Source organism: Scyliorhinus canicula, chromosome 2, assembly GCF_902713615.1.
Source record: "Scyliorhinus canicula chromosome 2, sScyCan1.1, whole genome shotgun sequence".
Taxonomy (NCBI): Eukaryota; Metazoa; Chordata; class Chondrichthyes; order Carcharhiniformes; family Scyliorhinidae; genus Scyliorhinus; species Scyliorhinus canicula.
In genome coordinates this window covers 52127179-52144113 of record NC_052147.1, presented here as the reverse complement: position 1 = coordinate 52144113, position 16935 = coordinate 52127179, and positions in this window count along the sequence as shown.

The window sequence follows — 16935 nt, the reverse complement described above, 5'->3', positions numbered from 1 at the left end:
TAAGAGTGCAGCAGGACATTGGGGCAGACCTGGCAAAGCACAGGGTCAAATTTAACCATTATTACGGGCCAGGGTTTAGAGAACACCGAAGTATATCATGGAGCTCACCTGGCCCACATCTTTGAATATATTTTGGTTATTGTGAAACTGTTGGCACGTTTACAGGTATGATGCAAAAGAGATCTAAAGTATTTGAAAAACAAAACAATGTTTATTCTATGAATCCAATTAACATTTTATAAACACACCGTAAACATCTTATCAACTACCAACACTGATAACCCCAAAAAAGATACAGTACTCTATAGGTAACCCTTAGTAACTTTCCCAACAACATCCACAAGTCAAAAAACCCTTTTCAACAAAGACAGTAAGCTTGAATTCTCTGCAGAAATAGGTATTGCTTTGAAATCATCAAGTGATCTGGAGACATTCTTTAGAGAGAGAGAGAGATATACACCTTCTTATTTGAATGCAGCTCTCCAACTGAAAGCGAAACTGAAGCACAGAGCCAAAAAGAGATTCCAGCTCAAAATGAAAGTAAAAAGCAGTATCACAATCCAGCTCCACCCACACAATGACATCACTGCAGCCATTTGATAACACACACTTTTCTTAAAAGGATTCTCACATGGCACCATGCAAAGGCGGCCCTGTCCAAGAGCAAGGTCACATTCGGCATGTTATTCCCAGCCAGGCTCTAGGTTATTTACCAGGGCAAAGAACATTATTTCACTGTCCCAGCAGATGTGGACAGGTTTGTCCTGAAGAATGATGTAGACAGGCAGCAAGAGAAGCAGCGGTGAGGAAGGCACGGTGAAAACGAAAGGAAGAAATGGAAAATTTTGCGGGGGTCTGCATTGCCTCGCTCTGAACAGGGGAGCCAGCTCATAAGAAGGAGGGGGCGAGGGCATCGGAGCACAGGAGAAGGCGAGGACGAGATAGTAGGGACACTAGCAGAGTGGGCTTAGGAGGGGGTCAGATCAATCCTGGGAGGGAGACCACCACACTAGCGGGAAAGCTAGAACCAGAAAGTATGAGAGAGAGGGGGCTGCGGCGAATCTCCCACCAGCGAGAGAACATCTGGCAGGAGTGGGGGGTGGGGGAGACACAGTGATGGGGGGGGAGGGATGAAGGCAGGTGGTAGACAGAAGAGGGGGGTTACGGGGGGCGAGGGGGGAGAAAGGGGAACCAAAACCATGGGGGGGGGAAATGAAACAATAAGGGGGAGAAGGGTTCTGGGCTGGCTTCAGTAGGTCGATATTGGAAATGTGGAACAGGATGACACCGCAAGCAGCCACCTTTTAGGGTCACTGAACAAGGGGAAACCCTGGAGTGCAGGGGCTCACCCACATGGCGGACACACAGTTGGCAGCCATGTTGGGTAGCCCCTGGACAAAGGGAAACCCCAGAGCGCAGGGGCCTGGCCTCATGGTGAGAATGGTGACCGTGGCCATTTTGGACGGCCCTCTAACAAAGGGAAACCCTGGAGTGCAGGGGCGCATCTACGAGGTAGGTATGGTTGATCCTGCAGGAGGAGGGGGGTTGTGGTGATAGTGGATAAAAACTCCCTAGCAGAACAGTCACCTGGAACGTCAGGGGACTTAATGGCCCAGTGAAAAGATCCAGAGTCTTCGCCCACCTGAGGCTTTGGGATTCAACCCCTTTGTCTCAGAGACCTCAGGCGAGAACCATTCAAGACTGGTCCTCACAGATGGACACCAGATGGAACGGCATTCGGGGGTCTCCCACGGGGTCGGAAGCGCCCAGCTGTATGCCCTTTGGGCAGGGTGGTGCTCTGGCACTGCTGGTGCCACCTGTGCACCCTGGCAGTGCCACCTGGGTGTCAGTCTGGCACTGCCAAGTTGCCCAGGTGGCATTGCCAACTGGCATAGGCCCTACCGGCACGACACTGCCAAGGGACCAAGCTGGCATTTTGTGCGCTTGCGTGATTGTGGCCGGGTTTGTCCGGTGTGAGTGTTGTGGGGGTCATGGATGCTCCCATATTGTGATCGGCCGGGGAGGGGGTGAGAGGTCAGTGAGTGTTTCGGGGGCATTTCTCGTGACAATGGGGAGTTCCGGCGAGCAGAGCTCCCCACTGTACAAAACGGGGCTATATGCGGCCTCGGCTACGTGTGAGTCACGTTGAATAGCCATGTGTTTCTTGGCACAGCGAATGCTGGGAAACACGTGGCTAAAGGCACTCGCTAGAAGACTTTGTTCCCTTTTGGGAGAATTGTGTCCATAGTCTTCCTCCAAGAGACACACCTGAGGGAGAAGGACGGACTGCGTCTGAGGAAGTGCTGTGTGGGAGTCGTGGGACTCCTGCAGCTGGAACCAGAATGGGAGCAGCGCAGGAGAGCATACACTTTTATACATCGCCTGCTGGGAGGAGCCAGCAAGCTGGGATTTACTGTGGTACCTGTAATACACAGGCAGTACCGTAATACATGTAATGTGTTACCAGTGGTGTTTACCACAGCGCTCCCCACTGGACAAAGCTCGGGGAAAACATGAGGAAGAGCTAGGAATGGAAATAGAGTGAAGATTCTGGAGCGAAGCACTGAGAAGAGTTCGACATCCTCATGCGTAAGGCCTTATGCAGCTAGAAAGTGGTGTACAGAGCGCACCTAACCAGAACCCGAATGAACAGGTCTTCCCTGAAGTGGAGGATAAATGTGAACGGTGCCAGGGAGGCCCGGCCAACCATGCCTACACATTCTGGGCCGGCCCCAGACTTGTCGGGTTCTGGTTAGCCTTCTTTGAGGCGATGTCTAAGGTTGTGGCGGTGAGGGTGGAGAGTGGCTGTCTTCGGGGTATCGGACCAGCCAGAACCACATATGGGGAAGAGGAGTGGCGCCCTTGCCTCTGCTTCTCTAATAACCCGCCGGAGAACCGGCTCAGCTGGCGATTAGCAGCACCACCCACAGCTGCGGACTGGCTGGCAGACCTATCAGAATTTCGCCACCTGAAGAGGATTAGGTTCACCATCCAAGGGTCAGAAGATGACTTCCACGCAGCGTGGCCGCCATTCACCAATCTGTTCCAGGACCTGTTTGAAACCAACAGCCAATAGAATGGGGGGAGGGGGGAGGGGGGGCGCACGGGAGCCAATGGGATCACAGGGGGGAGGCAGGAAAAGGAGGGGGCAAAAGGGGGGGGGGAGGGGAGCTACCAGGAAAAGGAGGGGGAGGCCAGAAAACAACCTACACAGAGGCCAGGGAGCCTAGAATAAGAACATAAGCAAACAAACCCCCAGGGGAAGGCTGTAAACAAGACTGGGGAGGGGAGGGGGATTTGAGGGAGGGGGGAGGGGGGGCGGCACAAAGGAAATTGACATGTACATTGTAATCGGCACAGTTACTCTTACTGCTTGTACAATGTATAACATGTAAACAGCTTCAGTGAAAACATTTCAAAGAATATATTTAGTTCACTTCCTGTTTCTTGAACTGCAGGTGGAATATGATAAGAAGGATAGTTTCCACACTGTTATGATTTTGTTTAAAAAGCGGAAGTATATTCATCTGAATTTAATCATGAATGTTATTCTGGGGATGTTTGTGCAGTTAAGTGAAAAACTGAGAAAAGAACATCTGCATTTTAAAACTGCTGGGTGCAGACATTGGTGATGAGTGAAGATAATGGCCTGGGCAGGCCTCTTAATGCAGGAGGTCAATGAATAAAAAAGACAATGACAAAGGGAGTCACACCAATCAAGGACTTAATGAAATTCACATGTCTCCACTTCCCTTTGATTGAAGTACAAGGTATTTTAACAAAATGCCGTAACTCTCACACAGCCAGACTTCTGAAAAAATCAGAAATTCCCAAACTGTATATCATTCCAATATGATCTCCGAATTAAATGTTGGTGCATAGAGATTTGAATACTGAGTTATTGCAAAGCTTACATTCAGAGTTCAAAGTGGGTGTCTATAACAAAGATACTGATTTGTAGCAAGTGTTCTGTAGGTCAGATTCTAAACCATGTGGGACAACGTGATCTGAAGAATTTTCTGAACTATTTAATTATTTTTCTCAGCTTAGATCAGGTTTTTGCAATGGCTCCAGCCCCTATACCCTTCCATTACCAATGAGAGGAGCTAATTAACAGCCTATGGATTATCACACCCACTGGGCATGAATTGGGAACAAATATGGTTGGTAACAAAATGCATTACCAGGAAACGCAAGCCAAGTTCAATCATTTTACCGCTAAACCCACAACTTGTAAATAGATTCTTGGTCACAAGAAATACACAGTAGATAATTCCTAACTGCTATTTTTATAATATGCACATAAAAGATGACAAATCTGTGTGAAGCTGCTGCAATCAACCACTTATTGGTCTACTCTACTGCATGGATTTATTCCTTAAAAATAGCCATGGAAACAAGGGCCGGAATTCTCCCCTACCCGGCGGGGCGGGGGATCCCGGCGTAGCGGAGTGGCACCAACCACTCTGGCGTCGGGCCTCCCCAAAGGTGCGGCATTCTCCACACGTTTAGGGGCTAGGCCCGCGCCGGAGTGGTTGGCGCCACGCCGACTGGTGCCAAAACCGGCGCCAACGGCCTTTGATGACCGCCGCCCGGCGTCGGGGCTGGCCAAAAGGCCTTCGCCGGTTCGCGCATGCGCCGGTGCGTCAGTGGCCGCTGATGTCACCACCGGCGCATGCGCGGTAGGGGGGTTCTCTTCCGCCTCCGCCATGATGGAGGCCGTGGCGGTGGCGGAAGAAAAAGTGTGTCCCCACAGCATTGGCCCTCCCGCCGATCAGTGGGCCCCGATCGCGGGCCAGGCCACCGTGGGGGCACCCTCGGGGGTCCGATCAACCCGCGCCCCCCCCCCCCCCCCAGGGCCCCGCTCGCGCTGCCAATCCCGCCGCCACCAGAGGTGGTTGAAACCACGTCGGCGGGATTGGCCTCTCAGTGGTGGGACTTCAGCCCATCGCGGGCCGGAGAATCACCACAGGGGGCACGCCGATCGACGCGGCGTGATTCCCACACCCGACAATTCCCGGGTGGTGGAGAATTCCGGCCACGGCAGGGTCGCAATTTACGCCGGCCCCGGGCAATTCTCCGACGCTGTGGGGGGTTGGAGAATTTCACCCAAGGTGTGTTGCAATGCCATTACCTTAAATTTTACATTGCTTTGTTGTAATTTTCAGTAGAGACATAAGGCAAGATTTCAAGCCAGACAAACATTAAAAGTTTATAGCCTACTCGGCTTTTCTTTCCATGCCTGAATTACTTCTATTTAACAGTTTATTTACAGGCAGCTGTCGTCCTTGCTAAAGAGGGTAGCACCATAACATTCTTGCGTGCTGAATGGTTCAATACGTTTAATGATTGAATGGCTGCGCTGTACAGGATAGAAAGGTTGGAGGCTCAATTCCCAGTCTGTTGTAAATTAACTAACCTCCCATGGTGGTCAAGGCTCCACAATTGGCCTCAGCGCACTGGGTTAGGGAGAAGAAAAGAAGCAACCTGTCAGGCTACTTGCTGTTAATCACTATCCACATGCCTTGTGTAAACGAGAGTACTGACAGGTAGGATTTTCTCTGTGGGCTTCCTGAGCTCTGCATTCAGGTTGAAATGAGAGTCAGAAGCTTGCAATTTGTGAGAAACAGTCACTTATGGCGCAGGGTTTTATAACCTGGGGCAGCCAATTATCGGCCAGAGGGTCCAATTAAGGACCAGCGGGAAGGCTCCCTAAGCTGAAAGGCACCAGAGGCTGTTCCAGCTGGAAAAGATCAGAAGGCAGGAATGGAAAGAGGGTGAAGGAAAAGGTGCTTCAAAATGGAGGTGCCTTTCCTTCTAACATTTTTTAAAAGTGAAAACAAAAGAACTGGCATTTTCAGCCAAGCCACACCACTGTTGGGTGGGCAACCCCTCTACAGGGCAACCATCAGCGCACAGGCAGGCAAGGAAGGCCTCTCAGCCTGCCTGGATTGCTGGGCCACCTCCAGGAGGCTACTTGCAAGCAGTTCAACTGGCCTCCACCATCTGAGAGACTTTGAGGCGGACGGGGAAATCCCAGACCTAGAATTAAAACTAACTTTCAATTTTTTATATATAGGAGAAAGGCAAAGTGAACAAATGAAGGAAGCAGTGCTTAAACACAGGAAATCAAAAACAGATTTTTAAAAAATTGATAAGTAAATTATTTTAGTTAAGATATGGATTGAACCACATACAGTTCAATTGAAAATAGCAGAAGATAAGAATAATTTAGAAACTTACCAGTACTGAAGAAAACTTGTCTTTGCTAGTAGTTGTGTCGAGTTGACGAGAGAATGACTGGTTGGTTCAGACCAAACAGCTGTTGTGACAGGATGAAACCTCTAGCAAAACGGGTATGCAAGTTTCCATTACTTCCCCTTTTAAGTTCAGAGTGATTCTGCAAAATGGTGCCACATTACTCGTGTTACACTTAGCTTTTGGTACTTGGGATCAAACTTGCAACAAGTTGTCAAAACTGCCAAACAACTTTGATTTGCACTAAGCATTAGATTTCTTACTTTTTGCTTATGGTTTTCTGATAATATATATTTTTAATATATTTATTTTGTTATGCAACCTGTTGTATAAGGAATAATATACAAGCAGGAAGTTTATAATGTCGTGAGAATGTCACTTTAAGAAATGTTGGTCTGCTCATGTTACTGCAGTGATGTCAGAGTGTGGGTGGAGCTGAGCTCTGGCTCTGCTTTTTAGTTTCACTTTGAGAAAAGCTTCGGTGTGTTTGGATCTTTTTGGTTTCGTTTTCAGTGTTGGAGCTGAAGCCAGACAAAGCAGCTGTACTGCTGTTCTCTCTGCCATGAAAAGACTGTCTCTTGATCATTTGGTGAATTCAGAATTATAAATGTTCTGAGTAGTGATTTTAACCTGATGTGCTTCTGTTAAAGGTTATGGTTTGCGTAAGTCTTCTGGATGTTAAAAAGACAGTGTATGCATTACTTAGTTTTGTATTCTTTGGGGGTTGTATTTGAATTAATGGTTGCTAAGATTTTCACTGTTTGTTTTAAAAAGGTTAACTTGAGTTAATAGAATAAACATTGTTTTGCTTTAAAAAATACCTTTCCATTTCTGCTGTACCCACCTGTAGAGTGGGCCGTGCTCCCCATACCGCAATCTAGTAAAAGTTGTGGGTCAGGTGAACTCCATGATACACTTTGGGGTTCTCTAGACCATGGTCCATAACAAATTGGGGGCTCAAGGGGATAAAAGTCTATCTATTGGATTGGCGTAGTGAACGTAAAGACAGTGAGGTGAGCACATTGTGGTTGCTTTTCAGGTGTGGTATTTTAGTTTAAGTAAGGAGTGTGTTGTGGACAATGACTCTTTCAGAGGCTCTGAAGTTTTGGAGGTGGAGACGGTCATGCGCAATACCTTATGGACAGAGACTAAAAGCAGACTGTTAGATTTGGCAAAAACATTGCAGTTAACATTACCTGACAAAATGTGAAAAGATGAGGTAATTATGGTGGTGGCTAAGCATTTAAAGTTGCCTGAGATACAGTTTGACTCATTGGAAATGGCAAAAATTTAGTTACAAATTAAACAAATGGAACATGAGAAAGAATTAAAGCAGCTTGAATATGAAAGAGAGAGAGGAAGAGAGAGAGGAAAAAGAGAGAGAAGAAAAGAAAACAGAAATAATAGCCCGAGCAGAACAAAAATAAAGTGAAAGGGAGATACAGATCAGGGAAAAAGATAAAGAGATAGAGTTTGAACTTCAGAAATTGGCCATGAAACATGACAGTCAGTTAAAATTGGCAGACGTAAAGGGAAACATACAGTTGGATGATAGTGATGAGGATAATGAGAAAGAGCGTCATAGTCGAAGGCTTGGTGGGAATCTATTTAAATAGGCCCACGCATGGCCAAGGTTTGATGAGAAGGAGGTAGAAGCCTTTTTCATTTCATTTGAGAAGGTAGCTAAACAAATGAAATGGCCACAGGACATGTCGGTATTACTGATTCAAACAAAGCTGATAGGCAGGGTTAGTGAAGTGTTTGCATCGCTACCGGAGGAGGTATCTGGGACATATGAAGAGGTGAAAAAATCCATCTTAGGTGCATATGAACTAGTGCCTGAAGCCGACAGACAAAGGTTTAGAAATTTAAGGAAATAATTTAGTCAAACATACATGGAGTTTGAAAGGATCAGAGTAATTTTAATAGGTGGATAAGGGCTTTGAAAATAGACAAAACATATGAAGTTCTCAGAGAAATTATACTTTTGGAGGAGTTTAAAAATTTAATTCCTGATGTAGTGAGAACTCATGCGGAAGAGCAGAGGGTTACAACTGCGAGATTAGCAGCAGAAATGGCAGATGATCATGAATTAGTTCATAAATCAAAGCTTGGTAAAACAGGATAAGACAGTGGGGTTTGTTAAAGTAGTAAAGGAAAGCCCAAGTGAAGCGAAGGAGGTGCAAAAGATTGTACAGCCTGATCAAGAGGTGATTGATAAGAAGGTGCCGGATCTCTTTAAAGAATTTACTTGTGTGGGTAAAGTTTACTCATGTGTATCAGGAGGAGCAGGTAAAGAAGTCATCATTTTAAGAGATACGGGAGCTAGTCAATCTTTAATGGTAAGAGATGAGGAGTTATGTAGTTTGGGAAGAATGTTGCCAGAAAAGGTGGTAATATGTGGAATTCAGGGTGAGAGGAGTAGTGTTCCATTATATAAGGTAAGGCTGGAAAGTCCAGTGAAGAGTGGTGAAGTGGTCGTAGGAGTAATAGAGAAACTATCTTGTCCAGGAATACAGGTTATCTTGGGTAATGATATAGCTGGATTGCAGGTGGGAGTGATGCATACTGTGGTTGATAAGCCAGTGGAAAATCAGAGAACTGAAGTGTTGAAGGATGAATGGGATTTTTCCGGATTGTGTAGTAACAAGGTCACAAAGTCACAGTTTCAAGACAAGAGGAAAAATCAAAGAGTGAAGATGAAGTTGAAGTGCAATTATCAGAAACGATTTTTGATTAGATGGTTGAAAAAGAACAAGAACAGGTTGAGGATGAGGCAGATATTTTTAGTTCAGGAAAATTGGCAGAGTTACAACAAAAAGATATAGAAATAAAATGGATGTATCAGAAAGCATACACGGAAGAGGGACCTGCGTATATACCAGGAATCTGCATGTATACCAGAGTGTTATTACCGTAAAAGTAATGTCTTGATGAAAAAATGGAGACCTTTACATATGCAGGCAGATGAAAAGTGGACAGAAGTTCATCAAGTAGTATTGCCGGTAGGGTATAGAAAGGAGATGTTGCGAGTTGCACATGAGGTACCAGTGGGGGGTCATTTGGGAATAAGGAAAACTCAAGCTAAAATCCAAAAACATTTTTATTGGCCTGGACTACATAAAGATGTAGTTAAATTTTGTCAATCATGTCACACATGTCAAGTGATAGGGAAACCTCAAGCAGTAATAAAACCAGCACCCTTAATACCCATTCCAGCATTTGAGGAACCCTTTTTAGAGGTCTTAATTGATTGCATGGAACCGCTTCCTAAAACGAAAAGCGGGAATCAATATATTTTGACTATAATGGATGTGTCTACTAAGTTTCCCGAGGCTATCCCAGAATGTACCATTACAGCTAAAAAGATTGTGGAGGAGTTACTTAAATTCTTTACTAGATATGGACTACCCACAGAAATACAATTGGATCAAAGATCAAATTTTATCTCAAGGTTATTCAAAGAAGTTGTGGATAGCTTAGGAAGAAAACAATTTAAATCAACTACGTACCATTCAGAATCGCATGGAGCGTTAGAAAGGTGGCATCAGACATTAAAGACAATGTTGAGGGCTTATTGTCATGATTATCCAGAGGATTGGGATAAAGGAATTTCATTTGTACTGTTTGCAATTAGGGATGCACCTAATGAATCAACCAAATGTTGTCCTTTTGAATTAATTTTTGGTCATGAAGTAAGAGGACCACTTAAATTGATTAAGGAAAAATTGGTGAGTGAGAAATCAGAACTTACATTATTGGATTACGTGTCAAATTTTAGGGAATGATTAAATAGAGTAGGTGAATTGACTGGACAGCATTTAAAAGATGCACAAAATGTGATGAAACGGGTAGCAGACAAGAAATCCAAAGTTCATAGTTTTGCTAGTGGAGATAAAGTTTTAGTGTTGTTACCAGTGGTAGGTGAATCTTTAAAAGCAAGGTTTTATGGACCCAAGTGTGTCATGTGAATATGCTTAAACGGTACTTTGAAAAGGAAGGAAAGAAAAAGGAGGAGGTTTTAATGATTTTAACTCAAAGTGACAAACCAAATCCAGATGACTGTGAATTTGACATACCTCAAATTAAATTGGAAAACGAGGATGTTCTTAAAAATTGGGATAAATTGTTGAGTTACCTTCCAGGGGAAAAACGAACTGACCTGAAATAATTATTGATATCACATGGGCATATTTGTGGAGATAAATTGGGAAGTACTAAAATGGCTAAACATGATGTAGATGTGGGAAATGTAGTCCCAATCAAACAACATCCATACAGACTTAACCCTTTAAAATTGGCACAGGTTAAGAGATTGAGAGTATGCTTAAAAATGGCATAATTGAAGTGGGTTTCAGTCAATGGAGCTCACCCATAGTGATGGTCCTTAAACCAGACAGTACCCAACAGTTGTAAGTGGACTATAGAGAGATTAATGCAGTTACAAGAACAGGCTCTTATCCTATCCCTCGTTTGGAGGATTGCATTGAGAAAGTGGGACAATCAGTTTTTATTTCCAAACTTGATTTACTTAAAGGTTACTGGCAGGTGCCTTTATCCGAAAGGGTGGAGGAGATTGCAGCTTTTGTGACTCCAGATGGTATATACCAATTCAAAGTTATGCCATTTGGCATGAAAAACGCCTCAGCCACATTTCAACGGTTAACTAACAAAGTCATTTCAGAATTACCCAATTGTGCGGTATACATCGACGATCTGGTAATTTTCAGCCAGACATGGAAAGAACATTTAAAACATCTGATGGAGTTATTCGATCGATTTCAGGAGGCGGGTTTGGTGATAAACCTAGCCAAAAGTGAATTTGGAAAATCCCAAGTCACTTTGCTTGGCCATCCAATCGGACAGGGTTGAATGGTCACACGGGATGTGAAACCAACAGTTATTGAGGAGTTTCCGATACCCTCAAGGTGAAGGGAAATAATGCGATTTCTTGGCATGAGTAGATTTGTTCGAACATTGGTGAAAAATCTTTGTAGCGTGATTGCTCCACTGATGGACTTGCTCTAGAAGCGTGACAAATTCCAGTGGACAGCGGAGTTTCATCAGGCATTTGACAGCCTGAAAGCTGTGATAACCAATGCTCATGTGTTGGAGAATTACAAGGGACTCTGTGATCAGATAGAACTAAAGTATTTGACTTTAAAGAGAAATGCCGAGGCGTAGAGAAATGGACGGATCGTGCAGAGACCTTCTTGTTCAAAGAGACTGTCAATTGAGAAGGATTTCAGTTGGAGGAAGAAGATCAAAAATAAAATGGACTATATTATTATACCCGTTTGCTTGTGGTGTTTTTTGAAATGAAAAAGTATATTTACTGTGTGCATTTCTTAAAGAATAGTGAGAAAGTGAAAAATGAAACCACCTTGAAGTTGATGGTTTGTTTTTTTTTTCTTGGGGGGAGGTGTCATGAGAATGTCGCTTTAAGACATGTTGGTCTGCTCATGTTACTGCAGTGATGTCAGAGTGTGGGTGGAGCTGAGCTGAGGCTCTGCTTTTTAGTTTCACTTTGAGAAAAGCTTGGGTGTGTCTGTGTCTTTTTGGTTTCGTTTTCAGTGTTGGAGCTGAAGCCAAACAAAGCAGCTGTATTGCTGTTCTCTCTGCCATGAAAAGAGTGTCTCTTGTTCATTTGGTGAATTCAGAATTATAAATGTTCTGAGTAGTGACTTTAACCTGATGTGCTTCTGTTAAAGGTTTTTTGGCCCAGAACAATAATTAATGTCTTCAATTTACTTGAAGCAACATTCATCAAGATTCATAAAAAGACATATTTGTTAAAGAAAGCAGCCTCAGGTGACTGTGCAGTTTGCACCTTCTCCCCGTGTCTGTGTGGATTTCTTCCGGGTGCCCTGATTTCCTCCCACAGTCCAAAGGTGAGTAGACGAGGTGGAATGGCCATGCTAAATTGCCCCTTAGTGTTCAAATGATTAGGTGGGGTTACAGGGCATAGGGAGGGACTGTGGGCCTACGTAGAGTGCTATTTCAGAGGGTCAGTGCAGACATGATGGGCTGATTGGCCTCTTTCTGCACTGTTGCCATTCTATGATCCTATGTAAACTATTTCCGGTACTCACTGTTGACATCAAAAAGTATCCATTGGTTAGGTTACAGTTACTTCAGTGTAGTTTTATTATACATGCCAGTACAGTAAGGGTTAATAAAATGTACACACAGAGCCACTAGAGGGAGCTATTCTCAGAAGTATATAAGGGATAATGCAGAGGCTTGTGGGACTGAACCAGAGGTTCTAGGTGTCGACTGCTGGACTACAATGGGAACATGGTCGTCTTCTGGTGAGATATGGAAATGCCTCCATACTTCGAGGTGATAAACAATGAGCAAACATCGGTAGTAGGTGTGCAAGCTTGTATAACATGGCATCTGGTCTGTAGAGTATATTCAACAAATACGTTGACAAAAAAAGAAGACTGGGAAAGTCTATTAAGTTTATTCAATGAGCAAGAAGGAGACCATGAGAATCTGACTACTGTGTGTCGTAAAAAAAGACAACAGTGAGGAAACAAAGTGTGATGAGCAACACAAAGAAGACTGGGAAAGTCTACGTCAATCACTTGCGTCTAGTGAAGTAGCGATCACTAGGAGCAATCCAGTTGTGCAGAGTGAACGTGGGATTGACGGACATCAGTTGCACTGTGTGAAGGCTGATAACCAAAGTGCACCAGTGAATAGGTGTTGCCAATCGCCACCAGAGTCACCAATAATGTTGCCAATTAATAATGATGCTCTTTAGAGTCGCCAGGTCTCAAATAATACCATCACAAGGCTTTACCGGATATCGATCAAAGGACCGCACATCCAGTTAGTCAGTTCAGGTTCAAAGATGGTTTATTTACATACAAGGATTACTTTGACATGCAACAGAAAACACTACAAGTTAAACTACACCTAACAACTACAATAATCTATACTTAACTTCAGGGCAACCGGCTCTATGCAGATGGACAAGGCCTCTGTCCGGATCTTGAGTTGCTGGATGGAAGAAGTGGCTCGGTTTCTGCTGGGCTCTTTCATCTGGTAGCGATCGTTGGTCTTGAACTTGTCTGTCTGGTCGTTATGCTGCACTTGGGTTGGCATAGGCCGGATCCAAGAGAGACTGAGCACATGGCTGTGTCTCTTCTTATCCCTCTGGGATTTTGCGCTCTTTGGGCGGTCCTTAATTTGGACCCAATAATTCGACAGGCTTTTATCACGGCCTTCGATTTCGGCCAATAAAGGGGCGGGTGCCTTAATGGTTGGGCGTGTCCTTAGCGGTCATTGACCTTGGCTGTTTGGGCTCCCTGAGTAAAGGGAGTGGCGCCGATTAGTCTGTATCTGTATCGATTACCTGAGTACAGTTCTTTGGTTCTGGGTAAATGGGCCATTAGAATGCAAACGAGCGGGGGTTTCGATTGCGTCTAGCTACCTGGGTTGCAAATACACACACAAGCTCGGAGTCTGTGCGAGTCCTGGGTTGGCCATAATTCCCATGGTCCTTTGCAGGTGGCCATCTGAGATGGCTACATAGGTCACATGAGAGCACAGTCAGGAGGCATAGCCTACGGTAAGTTGAAGACTTTGTGGAACATTGAGAGTTCAAGAGTAAATCAGAGGATTCTGAGGACACGAATAAGGATGGCCAGGAAATGTTGCTCCTTGTACACAGAACAAACGGCAAGCAGGTTTTGAGGGTAGGGAAAGCACAAAAGCAACATCGAAGACACGGTGAGAGACTGAGCCGACACAAAGAATGGTTCAGAGCAATATAACTTTTAATTACTTGGACTGATATATTGGCACTGTAACAATAACACAAGGAAGACTGAGTCCACACTCAGAAATTCTGCACTGTAAAAAGTTTATCAACGGAAAAGAATGTTGTTAGTTAATTCCTCAAATGCATGTAACTAACATAACTCTGATGTTGATGTGTATGTTTCTTATTATCTATCTTTATTGCATCAACAGGGTTTAGCGAGATATAGAGTTAATGTCAGAAGTAGTGATTAGTGATAGTACAGGACAATGAGTATAAGGGTCATACTGCATCACATTCAGAAAAAGGGGGGGGGTGCCAGTTAAGTAAGGGTTAATAAAATGTACACAAAGAACCACCAGAGGAAGCTAGTCTCAGAAATATACAAGGGATGATGCAGAGCCTTGTGGGACAGAAGGATGGAGAGGTAGGAGCAGGAGCTGGCTAGAAGGTCTGAAGATAGTGAGAGTACAAGAAAGTAGTTTATTATGTTAGTCAGATGTAGATAAGTATAGTGAGTAGAGTTTGCATGTGATCAATCGACTGGGTAGCACGGTAGCATAGTGGTTAGCACAGTTGTTACACAGCTTGAGGGTCCCAGCTTCAATTCCGGCTTGGGTCACTGTCTATGCACAGTCTGCACGTTCTCCCTGTGTCTGTGTGGGTTTCCTCCCACAGTCCAAAGATGTGCAGGTTAGGTGGATTGGCCATGATACATTGCCCTCAGTGTCCAAAAAGGTTAGCTATGGTGACTGGGCAATGGGGATAGGGTGGGGGTGTGGTCTGAAGTAGGGTGCTCTTTCCAAGAGCTGGTGCAGACTCAATGGGCCAAATGGCCTCCTTCGGAACTGTAAATTCTATGATTCAAGTATCGAATCCAGTTGGTCATGTTTAATAAAATAGTTCTGTTGGTTTACAAGACCCGTTTGTCCTCTGATCAACACTACACATTGAAGCCATCCAGATAGAGCAAGGCAGAGAACAACGCATTCAGGTCAACCGTCTTGACTGAAATAACGTGGATTTTCCATTTCCTGTACTATATTTCTTGTCAATCTAAACCAGAGTGTAGAATTATCAGCATGTAGTTCCCACTTGGTTAAATGCTGCCCCTTGTTCAGTTTCCAAAAAATAATATGGGAAAACCTGAAAATTAATTTATGATCAGAAAGACTAGAATTTCGTAAGCACCTTTCGCAGATAAAAGCAAATTACTGCGGACGCTGGAACCTGAAACAATAACAGACAATACTGCGCAATCTCAGCGGGTCTGGCGGTACCTGCGGAGAAGGGAGCTAACGTTTCGAGTCTGGATGACTCTTTGTCAAAGCTTTGTTTCATGACCACAGGATGCCCCCAAAATGCTTTGCAGCCAATGAAGAAACCCTTTTGGAGTCACTGTTGTTTAATGTAGGAAATTAGGATGAATATGATAATTCACGTCCATTTTTGTGATATTTGATGGACAAATAATAACCCAGGACACCAGGAAGAACTCCCTGTTCTTCTTCAAAACGGTTCCATGGGATCTTTTACACCTGAAAGGGGTCGCCTCCGACAGTGCAGAACCTCCTCCGTACTGGGCTGAAAGCATTTGTGCTGAAGCAGGACTTAGAATCCCGCCGCCACCTGAATCTAAAGAGAGAGCGTGCTACCAACTGAACCATGGCAGATAGATGTGGATCACACTTTCCAGTAAGGATCACTCCATTTAGTTTACCTTTTATATTGTCAGTACATTTGTGTTGATGACAAGTAACACAAAACAGCCATTTGAGTGCCATCGTCTCGACCCTGTATTCCACATTTTAATCAAGGACGGATGATTGGCTGCTGCAAGTCTTTTCATTTAGAACTCAAGGTCGGTAATTATGTAATCCAATAGGGATTATTGGTTGAGAGTCTGCACTTGGTTACCTCAGGGGAACTACATATTGGAGGGACACACGGGGCGTGATTCAGTGGCCATGTTGCGCTCAAGTGAGAGCACAATGCGACCAGTAGATCCCAGGTGAAGCCTCCTGCGGGCCTCCCGGCAGCTTTCGCGCCTCACTGGATAAACCCAAGTCCTGCAAGATGTTGGACTCTGCCCAAAAGGGACGGGACCAAATGGTAATCACTGAAGTAGGTTTAAACCTACTTAAGGCCTAACTACCTGGGATCTACTGGCTTCCCCAGGGACACTGCAGCTGTGTGTCGATCAGTACCGGTCCACAAAAACGTAGACCAGGCAGAACAGTGGGAGAGGGGTCCCCCGGGTCATTAGAGGGTTCTGGCTGCCTCCCTGGAATGTGGGCACCTTGACATTTTCACCTTGGCAAGGTGTCCAGGTGGCACTGCCAAACTGGCAGGAGCACTGCAGGTTGTCAATGCAATGGTGACAGGATGGCACTGCAAATGAGTCAGGACCCAAGGGGCGCTTTGCCAAGAAAGGAGAGGGTGCTTGTGAGGGTGTGCAGGGCAGGTAAGTCGAGGCCTCTGGGAAGTTTGGGGGTGGGGTTGCTGTAGGGGGCTTGGGGAGGCCTGAAGAGGGGTGGGCCCCCAGGGATCCCATAGTGGGGTAACCTCACTTGGGGTAGGGTCAGTGTGGGGTAGCACCCATGTGTGTATGGGGGGGGGGGGGTGACATTGCCCATCGGTGGAGGGTATGGGGGACCCACAAGCTCACTCAAGAGGTTGGGGCACCCTTTCAAATGGCGGCCCAATCTCGGCGGTCAGCTCCCCAGTTCAAGTGGAAGAGGCAGACCCATGAACTACCTCAGCTGGAAGCCGGACCAAAGCCACAACTTAGATGTTAGTAAGCATCACACTCTAACCAACTGCGCTGACTGGACTAGTTTCTCTACCTAATGACTGCATGTGGATGTGCGTGCATTATAATCAAGATATTGAATAGACAGGCAAAT